Here is a 12,390-nt window from a genome sequence, read left to right as displayed (position 1 = left end):
CTCCTGTGGGTTTGTGATGGGCATGGGAGGGAGCTGAGTCCCCTTCCAGCCCCAGGACTACAGACCCAGCATGAGATGCCTCCATGGACTCCGCTGGCTCCCTTCCCTCAGCAGGGCTAAAGGAGATCCCTGCCTGTCACTGTCTGTGTGTCCTGCCCAATGATGGCACAAGAAAGAGGCTGCCCAGGGAAGGGGTTGAGTCACCCTCCTTGGAGGTATTTAAAAGACACTGTGTTTAGGACACAGTTTATTGGTGGACTAGCTGGTGTTAGGTTCATTGTTGGAATTGTTGGTAAGGTTCTTTTCCAACCTCAGTGATTCTATGATTCTCAGACAAGTGGATTCTTGGACCTAAGTCTGTCTCTCAGCAGAGCAATGACCCTGCTGGAAAGCAGTGTCTCTCCCCAGGTGCGGGAGGGAACATCCGTGATTGCTTCAGCCTGTTTCCCAGCAGGTTCCCCTGGAGGCCCAGGGACAGCTGGAGGGAGCCCAGAGGGGGCAGAGCAAGTGCTGCCTTGGGCTGGTCCTCTGCTGCTGAGCTGGGCTGGGCTCCTGGGACAGAGGGAGCTCATGGCAAGCGGGCAGCGCTGCAGAGAGACAGCTCTGCCCAGGAGCAGGGCTGGGGGCACTGCCTGCAGGCATCGAGAGGAGACCTGCAAGGCAGAGAGAGCTTAAAGGCAGTGTGGAGTGGGAGGATGCTGAGAGCTCACTGCGGGAGAAATCTTCCCAGCCCTCTGCATGGTAAGTCTGTGGGTGCAGGGCAATAGAGCTTCAGTTCCTGCAGGGATCTGGGACATCTGACAGTGTATGGGATCTGGCAGGAGGACTCTTTTTATCTCTGGTGTAGAAGAGAAGGATGTGCTGCAGAGCAGGGTTCCCTGCTGCCCTGTCAGAGGGACAGGGCATGAGGGCTGCCTTCTCCTGGCACCAGCTGCAGGGCTGTGAAGCCGGGTGTGCATGCAGGGGTGCCCAGGGCTGTCCTTCAGAGCAGGGTCCTGGTGTTTCAGGGGCTGAGTGATGGAGCAGGGACTTTGCTGCCTGCCAGGGTCAGCACTCAGCCTGCGCAGGGAACTCCCCATGACAGTGTGGGGAGAAGGTGTGGGTGAAAGAAATGACCCCTGGAAGGGCAGAGCAGGGTGCTGCTGCTGTCGAGAGCGTGCTGCGTGCGTCAGGTTTGCTCAGAGCTCCAGCTCAGCCCTGGGCATTTCCGAGGGGACTTTCAAGAAGAACATCAAGGCAGTATTTTCCTGAAAGGTAAGGAGTCTTTGCTTTGAACTTTTATCCTCCTGGTGGGTGGGTGGGCAGTGTGACATTAAAATTTATTTGTCCCCTCTGGAGAAGGCACCGAGACCCCAGTTGTCCTTAGCACTTGTCTGAGGTGCTCTTTAGCCCCTGCACACACAGAGATGCCCCTGGGCAGTGCCTGGCTGCCAGGAGGGGTCTGCAGGGCAGAGCTGAGCACACAGCGGGTGGGATGGGGTCTGTGAGCAGGGAGAGGAAGGAGACAAGGGGATGGAGAAGCAGCTGCTGACAGGGACAGCTCCAGGCAGCAGAGACAGGGGCAGGGAGTGAGAGAGGGAGCTGCTTCCAGAAATGCCATGAGAGGGGGGGTTCAGGCATCTCCCTGCCATCAGCGGAGAAAACCCTTGGTCTTTTCTCCCACCCAGCAGAGCCTCTGCCTTTACGGCCATGGGGACTCAGTCACCTTCTCAGTGGCTTCAGCCCTGAAGAGAAGAAATTATCAAATGCCCTACCATCTGTCCCTGTCCTGCCTCCATTGGCAGCAGGTCTGTAGTGTTTATCCATTTTTGTCCTCCTGTCCCTGCTCCTCTTGTTCTTGTCACTGGAGAGGAATGGGGAGGGGGGATTTGGGTGCATTTCAGACATTTGTCCATGTGAGTAAAATATCCCAATCCCCTCCTAAACCCCAGGCTCCCAGTGACACAAATGACAAAACTTTCCTTTCAGGACATCCCATCTTTAGGACATTCACTTCTTGCCCTGCCAAAAGCACTCCTTAATTGGTGTGTGGAAACCAGAACAAATACTCAAAACAAAATCCCCAGTTTTGGTTGCATTGGCAGTGACAATGCTGAAAAGCTATTTGACATGACAAGTGGATGTAAACTAAGATTACCCCATGTTCCCATTTACCTCTTGCTGTAGGGCAGCACTGACTCCTCAGGATCCCAAAGCAGAGCCCGCTGCTCCCAGTGGCACCCTCAGCCAGCACCAAGCACAGCTCAAGAAAGGGACCTACAAAGGTCTTTCTGAAATACGAGAGGCAGCTTTGGTGGGGTTTCTGTGACAAATGCATTATGTTTAGGTCAAAGAATTTTCTTCTAACTTGTCACTGGCTTTACCCTCTTGGACAGTGCCCCATGCCCAGAAGAAGCTAATGCCCAACAGCAGCTCCATCACTGAGTTCCTCCTCCTGGCATTTGCAGACACGTGACAGCTGCAGCTCTTGCACTTCTGGCTCTTCCTGGGCATCTACCTGGCTGCCCTCCTGGGCAATGGCCTCATCATCACCACTGTAGCCTGCGCCCACCACCTCCACACCCCCATGTACTTCTTCCTCCTCAACCTCTCCCTCCTCGACCTGGGCTCCATCTCCACCACCGTCCCCAAATCCATGGCCAATTCCCTGTGGGACAGCAGGGCCATCTCCTACTGGGGATGTGCTGCACAGGTCTTTTTCTTTGCCGTCTTCATCACAGCGGAGTATTGTGTCCTCACCATCATGGCCTACGACCGCTACGTTGCCATCTGCCAACCCCTGCACTACGGGACCCTCCTGGGCAGCAGAGCTTGTGTCCACATGGCAGCAGCTGCCTGGGCCAGTGGGTTTCTCCACGCTGTGCTGCACACGGCCAATACATTTTCACTACCACTCTGCCAAGGTAATGCTGTGGGCCAGTTCTTCTGTGAAATCCCCCAGATCCTCAAGCTCTCCTGCTCACGCTCCTACCTCAGGGAAGTTGGCCTTCTTGTGCTAGGTGTCTGTTTGGCATTTGGTTGTTTTGTTTTCATTGTTTTCTCCTATGTGCAGATCTTCAGGGCTGTGCTGAGGATCCCCTCTGAGCAGGGATGCCACAAAGCCTTTTCCACGTGCCTCCCTCACCTGGCTGTGGTCTGCCTGTTTATCAGCACTGGCACGTTTGCCTACCTGAAGTCCCCCTCCATCTTCTCCCCAGTTCTAGACCTGGTGGTGGCAGTTCTGTACTCGGTGGTGCCTCCAGCAGTGAACCCCCTCCTCTACAGCATGAGGAACCAGGAGCTCAAGGATGCCCTGAGGAAAATGATGAGCGGGTGCTTTTCAGAAGCAATTAACGCCCTGTTTTCTTCTGCAGAGCATTCATAATGGAACTCATTACAGGCTCAGCCTGTCTTCTCTGATTCTTCTTTGTGGTGGCCGTGGTGTTTTCTTTATTTTTCTAGTGATAATGTTCACAATGAAATTTTATGATTCATCCCACTTGTAATTCACTGTCTACCTGTAGAATTTGACCCCGAGGCTGTGTAAATGAGGCGCAGTGCTCTCTCTGTATTTCAACACAGTAAAGGACCCTGCAGCGACTTGTTTGCCTGAGATCCTTCCTCTGAGATCTTGGTGAAGCTGCAGGGCAGTGTCTGTGTGTGGAAGGGAAGGGGAAAAGAGTCTCAGCACAGCAGCACTGCCAGGCAGCACCAGTGCTTGGTCTTCCCAGAGCTGCTCTCTTTCCACTCCCACACTCTCCTTCTCAGCCCCTGGCTTGGTGTAAGGCCTGAGTGCTCTGGCAGCTCAGTCCCAGTCCTGCTGTGTGGCAGGACTCTCGAGGGAGAATCTTGGTTCTGAGGAATTGCTGTATTTACACTGGCTTTGTCACTCCATCCCCGTGCCCCACTGCCAGTTGGGACCAGTGGTTCCCTCGGTTGCCGTCGTTGTGCTGACAACACATTTAGAGAAGCCCTTCTGGGTGCCCTCCCCATGCATGGCCATTTCCAGCCACGACCAAGCTCTGGCTTTGCTGGCTCCATCCCTGCACACACAGGCCAGGTGTCTGTCTGCCTCCCGGGCAGGCTGTTCCCCCTCCAGCCTCCCTGCACTTCCTTCTGGTGTTGGACCTCCTAAGTCAGGGGGGTCCCTGTTCATCCACGCTGACCTCTTGCCAGGTCCTGCTCGACTCCCTGTGCATCAGGCTGGCTTCTGCCTGGGCTTTGAGGACGTTGTCCCTGAAGATCCAGGAGGGACTCAAGGCCCTTTGTCCTCCAGGACAGTCTGTCCTGGGTTCAGCTGGGATAGGGTTCATTTTCGTAGGAACCTGGGAGGGGGCACAGCCAGGACAGCTGACCTGAACTCGCCAAAGAGCTATTCCATACCATGTGACATCATGCTCATCATATAAATGGGGAGCGGGGTGGGGAGGTGTCTCTCTGTTTTCAGTGGGGGAACTGGTGGAGCGTCAGGTTCCCGGTAGTGAGCAGTTGCACTGCGCATCACTCGTTTTGTATATTCTTTTATTAGTACCGTTGTTGTTGTTGTTGTAACTTCTCTTTTTGTGTTGTCCCAGTAAATTGTCCTTATCGCAACCCATGAGGTTCTGCGGTTTGGTTTTTTTTTTTTCTTTTCCACTTTCTGGTTCTCCTCCTCATCCCACCAGAGGGGGGCAGGAGGAGTGAGCGAGTGGCTGTGTGGTCCTTTGTTACCAGCTGGGCTGAAACCACAACACAGTCCAAGCAGATCCTCAGCTACCAGAAAGCAGCTCTCCTGCAGTCCCGCACTGCCATTCTGCTAGTTGTCCCACTTCTCCACCATCTCATGGTGGTAGCAGCCATGGCTGCCCTCCTCCTTCCCATCCCCAGACAGATCCACTCTGTCTGTCAGGAAGAGACCAGCCCTAGACAGCTCATTGAGTGTCTCTGTCAAAAAGCTGTCTTCCACACCCTGCAGGAGTCTCTTGGCTTGCTTGTGCCCAGCCCTGCTGCCCTCCCAGCAGACTGTGGGGTGCTTCAACTTGCCATGTCATCGAGGACCTGTGACCATGAGGCTTCCTCCAAGGCAAGGCTCTGTGCACACCAGCCTCCCCTTTGCACAGAGCTCCCCTCCGCCTCCTCACCCTCCACCTGCCTTCCTGAGGAGCCCTTGGCACCCATGGCTGCCCTCCCACCACTCCAGCTGTCCCACCAGGGCTCTGGCGTCCCCATGGGGTGGGGGAGCACGTTTCTGCCTGCCCAGCAGAAAGACAGTGCTGGGGAGGGGAGAGGAGAGGCAGGTAAAGGGGCAGGGTTGTGGGAGGCTGGGTGGGAGGTGACTCCTGTTTCCAGAAGAGGATGATGCAAGGAGAGGCATGGTAGGTGGGAGGTGGATTTTGAGGTCACTTCTTTGGAAAGAACCCAATTGGCCAGGTGCTGAGGCAGGCCCAGTGCTGTCACCTGGAGTGTCGGAAAATGTACCCCGCAGCGCTGAGATCTTGGGAGAGGGGAGATGCAGAGGAAGGTGAAGATGGAACGGCTGGGAGGTGGAGTGTGAGGCCATTTCTCTTGCTGCTTGACTTGTTGCATCACAAACCCCGATGTGGCACATGTGGCAGCTCATTCAGTGGAGAGGGGTAGAGGTAGGCAGAGCCAACATGGGTGGGCTGTTGTATGTGAGCTCATGACAGAATTAATTAATTTCATAGTATCTTGTATGGCGCTATGTTTTAGATTTGTGACGGAAACAGTGTTGCTAACACACCAATGTTTTAGTCACTGCTGAGCAGTGCTTGCACAGCGCCAAGCCCTTTTCTTCTCCCCCTGCCTCTCCAGCGAGTAGGCTTTGGGGGCACAAGTGTGTGGGAGGGGACACAGCTGGGACAGCTGACTCCAACTGACTTAAGGGATCTTGTATACCATAAGACATTACGCTCAGCAATAGAAAGCTGGGGGAAGAAGGAGGAAATGGGGAAGGTTCAGAGTGATGGTGGTTATCTTCCCAAGTAACTGTTGGACATGATGGAGCCCTGCTTTCCTGGAGATGGCTGAACACCTGCCTGCCAATGGGAAGTACTGAATTCATTCCTCATTTGCTTTGCTTGCATTTGCCTCGTTACTACACTTATTAAACTGGACTTAATTTAACCAATGAGTTTTTTGCTTTTGCCCTTCTGATCCTCTCCCCTATCTTGCTGTTGGGGGGAATGAGCGAGGACTGGGTATGGGCTTAGTTGCTGGCTGGGGTTTACCTGCCACACCTGTTAATCCTTCCCCCATTAGCCATGCTTTTCTTATTTTGTACCCTCCTTTGTTGTTTCTGAGCTGGTTTCTGGGCTATTTTCTACCCCGGGCAGCAAACCCATGAAGTATGTGCCCCCTTTCATTACCTGCAGCATCATGCAATTGCTCCCATTGCTGTCTTGATAGGGGATCAGGCATCTGCCCATGTACCAAAACATCTTAGCCTGTGCTTTTCAGTGTTGCCCAAGGAGAAGGGATTCAGCTGAGGCTGAGGATGAGAATTCAATCATTGGCACCCATGAATTTCACATTTACTAGTTTTCTGTCTTCCCAAAGCCTGAGAAAATGATGGGAAAAAAAAGTGAAAGGAGAGGGGGTCATCATTTCTTGCTCGATCCATACACAGCTGAATTTTGTTCTAATACATAAGGTTTAATTCAGGTTAATTTTGCGTCCATGCGTGATTTTTGGCAAGTGTTCAGATATAGTGTGGTTCCCTTTTCAAGGACTAAAGACGGGCTAGAAAAGCACCATCAAACATGAATAGCTGTACTGTAGAGATGTGTGGAGAACAGGGGAATTTTACTCATGAAGATTATGAGTTAAAGGAGTGCAACACCTCAAAATACTGTGAGGGACCTGAGGAGGCGACATATGTTAGGGAGGACAGTCTGGGTTACTCCTGCCTCAGGCAAAGGCAAGCCCGTTGGTGGGATTGCTTTAGCTCAAGGGCCCGGGTGCATTTGGTGGGTGATGCGAAAAGATGGGGAAGTCCGATGTGTGCCTCAAGGGGATATGATTTTAAGTGAGAATAGCCAGAATTAAACTGTATGACATTAGTTGCTATATAACCCCGCTACTGTCTGTTGTCAGTACTATAACTGTTATCTGCTATATCCATAGTACTACAGTAAGAATCACTTAGATCAAGCAAGAATGAACTGTGATAAAACTGAGTGAAGTGCAGTAGTGATGGAACCAGAACTGACTCCAGCAGGCAACAATCCAACAGTGCACACCATTGTCCTGCTGCGTCCAATGTCGCCTGCTCATCACGCCACACTGAAGCCTAATCCTGCTCTGCCGACTGAGAGGACTTTGCACCATCCCTCCTGCCCAGAAAGATTGGTATGACAGATGGAGCCCAGAGTCGGGAACTAAATGAACTCAATGAACTTTTTATGAACATGACCCATAAACTAAAGGAATGATATCTCTGTGTGTGTAGACATATATATATACACATATATCATTGTCTATATATCCCAAAAGGACAGAAAGGGTGATGATTATTGACCAGGATATAACTGAAAGTATGGGAAGTAAGCATGACGTCAATGGTATAGAATAAGGGGTGGATAGTGTCCTGGTTTCAGCTGGGATAGAGTTAATTATCTTCCTAGTGGCTGGTATAGTGCTATGTTTTTGAGTTAGGTATGAGAAGAATGTCAGTAACGCTGATGTTTTCAGCTGTTGCTAAGTAGGGTTTAGCCTAAAGTCAAGGAATTTTCAGCTTCTGATGACCAGTTAGCGAGAAAGCTGGAGGGGCACAAGAAGTTGGTACAGGACAGAGCCAGGGCAGCTGTCCCAAAGTGGCCAAAGGGGCATTCAATGCAATGTGACATCACATCTAGTATGTGAACTGGGGGGAGTGGGGGCAGGGGGATCACCACTCGGGGACTAACTGGGCATCAGTTGGCGGGTGGTGAGCAGTTGCACTGTGCATCATTTGTATATTCCAATGCTTTTACTATTGTGGTGGGTTGACCCTGGTTGGATGCCAGGTGCCCACCAAAGCCGCTCTATCACTCCCCCTCCTCAGCTGGACGGGGGGAGAAAATATAACAAAAGGCTCGTGGGTCAAGATAAGGACAGTTTAATAAAGTGATAGCAAAGGTTGCGCGCGCGAAAGCAAAGAAAAACAAATGATGTTATTCTCTACTTCCTATCAGCAGGCGATGTCTAGCCGCTTCTCGGGAAGCAGGGCTTCAGTATGCGTAGTGGTTGCTCCGGAAGACAAAATGCCCCCCACTCCGTCTCCCTTAACTTAGCTTTTCTATCTGAGCTGACGTCATATGGTATGGAATATCTGGTTGGTTGGTTTAGGTCAGCTGTCCTGGTTATGTCCCCTCCCAAGATCTTGCCCTGCCCCAGCCTGCCATTGAGGGGGGGCAGAAATGTTGGAGAGACAGCCTTGATGCTGTGCCAGCACTGCTCAGCAGTAGCCAAAACACTGGTGTGCTATCAACACCTTTCTAGCTACTGATGCAGAGCACAGTGCTATGAGGGCTGCTATGGGGAGTATTAACTCCATCTCAGCCAGACCCAATACAATCTCCACCCCTTATTCCATACCATTTGCGTCCTGCTCAGGTTCCACATAACTTAATACAGATATCTTCTAACCATACTATTGTATTGAATTCTCATTACTGAAATCCTTTCTTACGAACACTTACAACTGAAACTACATACTTAAACCACTTTTATACCCAACGTACGGATTTATACATTCTTATTAATTACTATCCCCTGTCCTTTAAGAGATAGATATTCCATGGGCTTCTTCCACTCTTCCTGATGTTCACACACAGGTTATGACTTGGGCCCCATCCATCAAGATGAGTGGTCAGGACAGGAGAAGCAGTATGTTCGATCGTTGGGCCCCAACACTGGCTTGGTTTGGGTCACCGATGCACTTGTCTGGTTCCTTGCGAAGTTCACTCCTCTGCAGTTCAGGTCATTCCTGCTACATTACTTCCTACAACATACAACTCACATCACAGATTATTTTTCCCCCCAAGGTTAAATGTCCTTGAGGCACACACTGGGTCTCCCCATCCTTCCGCATTACCCACCAAGTACACCCAGGTCCCTGAGCAAAGACAATCCCACGAATGGGTTTGCCTTTTCCCATGGGAGGTGCAATCCACACTGCCTTCCCCAGCCACTTCCCCATGTGCACTACGGGGACCTTATCCCCTCCCACAGTATGTAGGGGTTTTGTTTGGGCAGGACCAGGACGGTTAGCAGATCCTCTGGTGTTAACTAGCCAAGTGGCTTCTGCTAAATTTGTATCCCAATGCTTCCATGTCCCATTGCCTAGCGCTCTCAGCATAGTCTTCAACAGTCCATTATATCTCTCAATTTTCCCAGATGCTTGCGGGTGATAGGGTATGTGGTACACCCACTCAATGCCATGTTTCTTTGCCCAGGAGCTTATGAGGTTATTTCGGAAATGAGTCCCATTGTCTGATTCAATTCTTTCTGGGGTACCGTGTCGCCATAAAATTTGCCTTTCGAGGCCTAAGATGGTGTTTCGGGCAGTGGCATGGTTTACAGGATATGTTTCTAGCCAACCAGTAGTTGCTTCCACCATGGTGAGTATGTAGCGCTTGCCTTGGCGTGTTCGCGGCAGTGGTCCAATGTAGTCAATTTGCCAGGCCTCGCCATATCGAAAACCCAGCCACCGCCCTCTGTTCCAGGGAGACTTTACTCTGGTGGCTCGTTTGATTGCAGCACATGTTTCACATTCCTGAGTGACCTGTGTAATGGCCTCCATGGTCAGGTCCACCCCTCGATCACGAGCCCACCTATATGTTGCATCTCTCCCTAGATGTCCCGATGTCTCATGGGCCCAGCGAGCTACAAATAGCTCACCTTTACGCTCCCAGTCCAGGTCCACCTGAGCTATTTCTATTTTGGCAGCCTTGTCTACCTGTTCATTATTTTGATGTTCTTCAGTGGCACGGCTTTTGGGCACGTGAGCATCTACGTGACGTACCCTTAGAGTTATGTGTTCTACACGGGCAGCAATGTCCTGCCACAATGCTGCTGCCCAGATGGGTTTACCCCTGCGTTGCCAATTAGTCTTCTTCCACTGCTGTAGCCACCCCCATAGGGCATTAGCCACCATCCAGGAGTCGGTATAGAGGTAGAGTACCGGCCATTTTTCTCGTTCAGCAATGTCTAGGGCTAGTTGGATGGCTTTCACTTCTGCAAACTGACTTGACTCGCCTTCTCCTTCAGTGGCCTCAACGACTTGGCGTGTGGGACTCCACACAGCAGCTTTCCACTTCCGATGGTTCCCTACCACACGACAGGATCCATCAGTAAACAAAGCATAACACCTTTCGTCTTCTGGTAACTCATTATATGGTGGTGCCTCTTGGGCACGAGCCACCTCCTCAGGTGATGCTCCAAAATCTCTGCCTTCTGGCCAGTCCATGATCTCTTCCAGAATTCCTGGGCGGTTAGATTTCCCCAGTCGAGCCCGTTGCGTGATCAATGCTATCCACTTACTCCATGTAGCGCTGGTTGCATGATGTGTAGAGGGGATGTTTCCTTTGAACATCCAGTGTAGCACGGGCAATCGTGGTGCCAAGAGGAGATATGCTTCTGTACCAACAACTTCTGAAGCGGCTCGAACCCCCTCATATGCTGCTAGTATCTCTTTTTCAGTCGGGGTGTAGTGGGCTTCTGATCCTCGGTACCCCCGGCTCCAAAACCCTAATGGTCGACCTCGGGTTTCTCCTGGTGTTTTCTGCCACAGGCTCCAGGTGAGACCATGATCCCCAGCTGCAGTGTAGAGTATATTTTGCACATCTGGTCCTGTCCGGACAGGCCCAAGAGCTCCTGCACGAGCTATTTCTTGTCTGATATGCTCAAAGGCTTGTTGTTGTTCAGGGCCCCATTCAAAATAGTTCTTTTTCCGCGTTACTCGATAGAGAGGGCTCACAAGCTGACTATAACCTGGAATATGCATTCTCCAGAACCCCACAAGGCCTAGGAAAGCTTGTGTTTCTTTCTTGTTAGCTGGTGGAGACATAGATGCTATCTTGTTAACCACATCCATAGGGACATGACGGCGTCCATCCTGCCATTTTATTCCCAAGAACTGAATCTCCTGTGCAGGTCCCTTGACCTTGCTTTTCTTTATGGCGAAACCAGCTTTCAGAAGAATCTGAATTATTCTTTTCCCCTTCTCAAACACTTCTTCTGCCTCGTTGCCCCACACAATGATGTCATCTATGTATTGTAAATGTTCAGGGGCATCGCCTTGTTCCAGTGCTGTTTGGATTAATCCGTGACAAATGGTAGGACTGTGCTTCCACCCCTGGGGCAGTCGATTCCAGGTGTATTGGACACCTCTCCGTGTGAAAGCAAACTGTGGCCTGCACTCTGCTGCCAAAGGAATGGAGAAAAATGCATTGGCAATATCAGTTGTAGCATACCACGTGGCTGCCTTTGATGCCAGTTCATATTGGAGCTCTAACATGTCTGGTACAGCAGCACTCAGTGGCGGTGTCACTTCATTCAGGCCGCGATAATCTACTGTTAACCTCCACCCTCCATCAGACTTTTGCACTGGCCATATAGGACTATTAAAAGGTGAATGAGTCTTGCTGATGACTCCTTGGCTCTCTAGGTGATGAATCAGCTCATGGATGGGAGCCAGGGAGTCTCGGTTTGTCCGATATTGCCGACGGTGCGCCGTCCTGGTAGCGATTGGCACCTGCTGTTCTTCAACTTGCAACAATCCCACAATGAAGGGATCTTCCGAGAGGCCAGGCAGAGTAGATAGCTGTTTGATCTTCTCTGCATTTACAGTGGCTACACCAAAAGCCCATCGGTACCCCTTTGGGTCCTTGAAGTACCCTCTCTTGAGGTAGTCAATGCCAAGGATACAAGGGGCCTCTGGGCCGGTCACAATGGGGTGCTTTTCCCACTTGTCCCCTGTCAAGCTCACTTCAGCCTCCAGTATAGTCAATTCTTGGCATCCCCCTGTCACTCCAGAGATCCAGATGGGTTCCGTGCCCCTGTATCCTGATGGCATCAGTGTACACTGTGCACCAGTGTCTACCAAAGCCTTATACTTCTGTGGGTCTGATGTGCCAGGCCATCGAATCCACACAGTCCAGTATATCCGGTCATCCCTTTCCTCCTCCTGGCTGAAGGCAGGGACCCTCTATTGCTGTTCCTCATCAGAATATTCACTGTCCGATCCTTGCGGTACCAGACCAGAAGTCCCCTCACCAGAATCAAGGGAGGTAGTTTCAGTTCTTCTGTGCCTGGAGGATCGCTGAGTGCTTTCTTGGGCCTCTACAGCAACTACGCTGACAGCCTTCTTCTTGGGTGACCCCTTCTTAACAGCTGTCTTCCCTCTCAGTTCACGCACACGGGCTTCCAGCT

The 12,390-nt window shown here is 51.4% G+C and overlaps 1 pseudogene; it reads left to right on the top strand.

The window, feature by feature from the left end:
• The first annotated feature begins 545 nt into the window (after nt 1–545).
• LOC138682684 (olfactory receptor 14A16-like) lies at nt 546–3,364 on the top strand (annotated as a pseudogene).
• The last annotated feature ends 9,026 nt before the right edge of the window (nt 3,365–12,390 follow it).

This window comes from Haliaeetus albicilla, chromosome 29 (assembly GCF_947461875.1).
Source record: "Haliaeetus albicilla chromosome 29, bHalAlb1.1, whole genome shotgun sequence".
In the NCBI taxonomy this organism is placed as follows: Eukaryota; Metazoa; Chordata; class Aves; order Accipitriformes; family Accipitridae; genus Haliaeetus; species Haliaeetus albicilla.
This window is presented reverse-complemented; position numbering and strand designations above follow the sequence as displayed.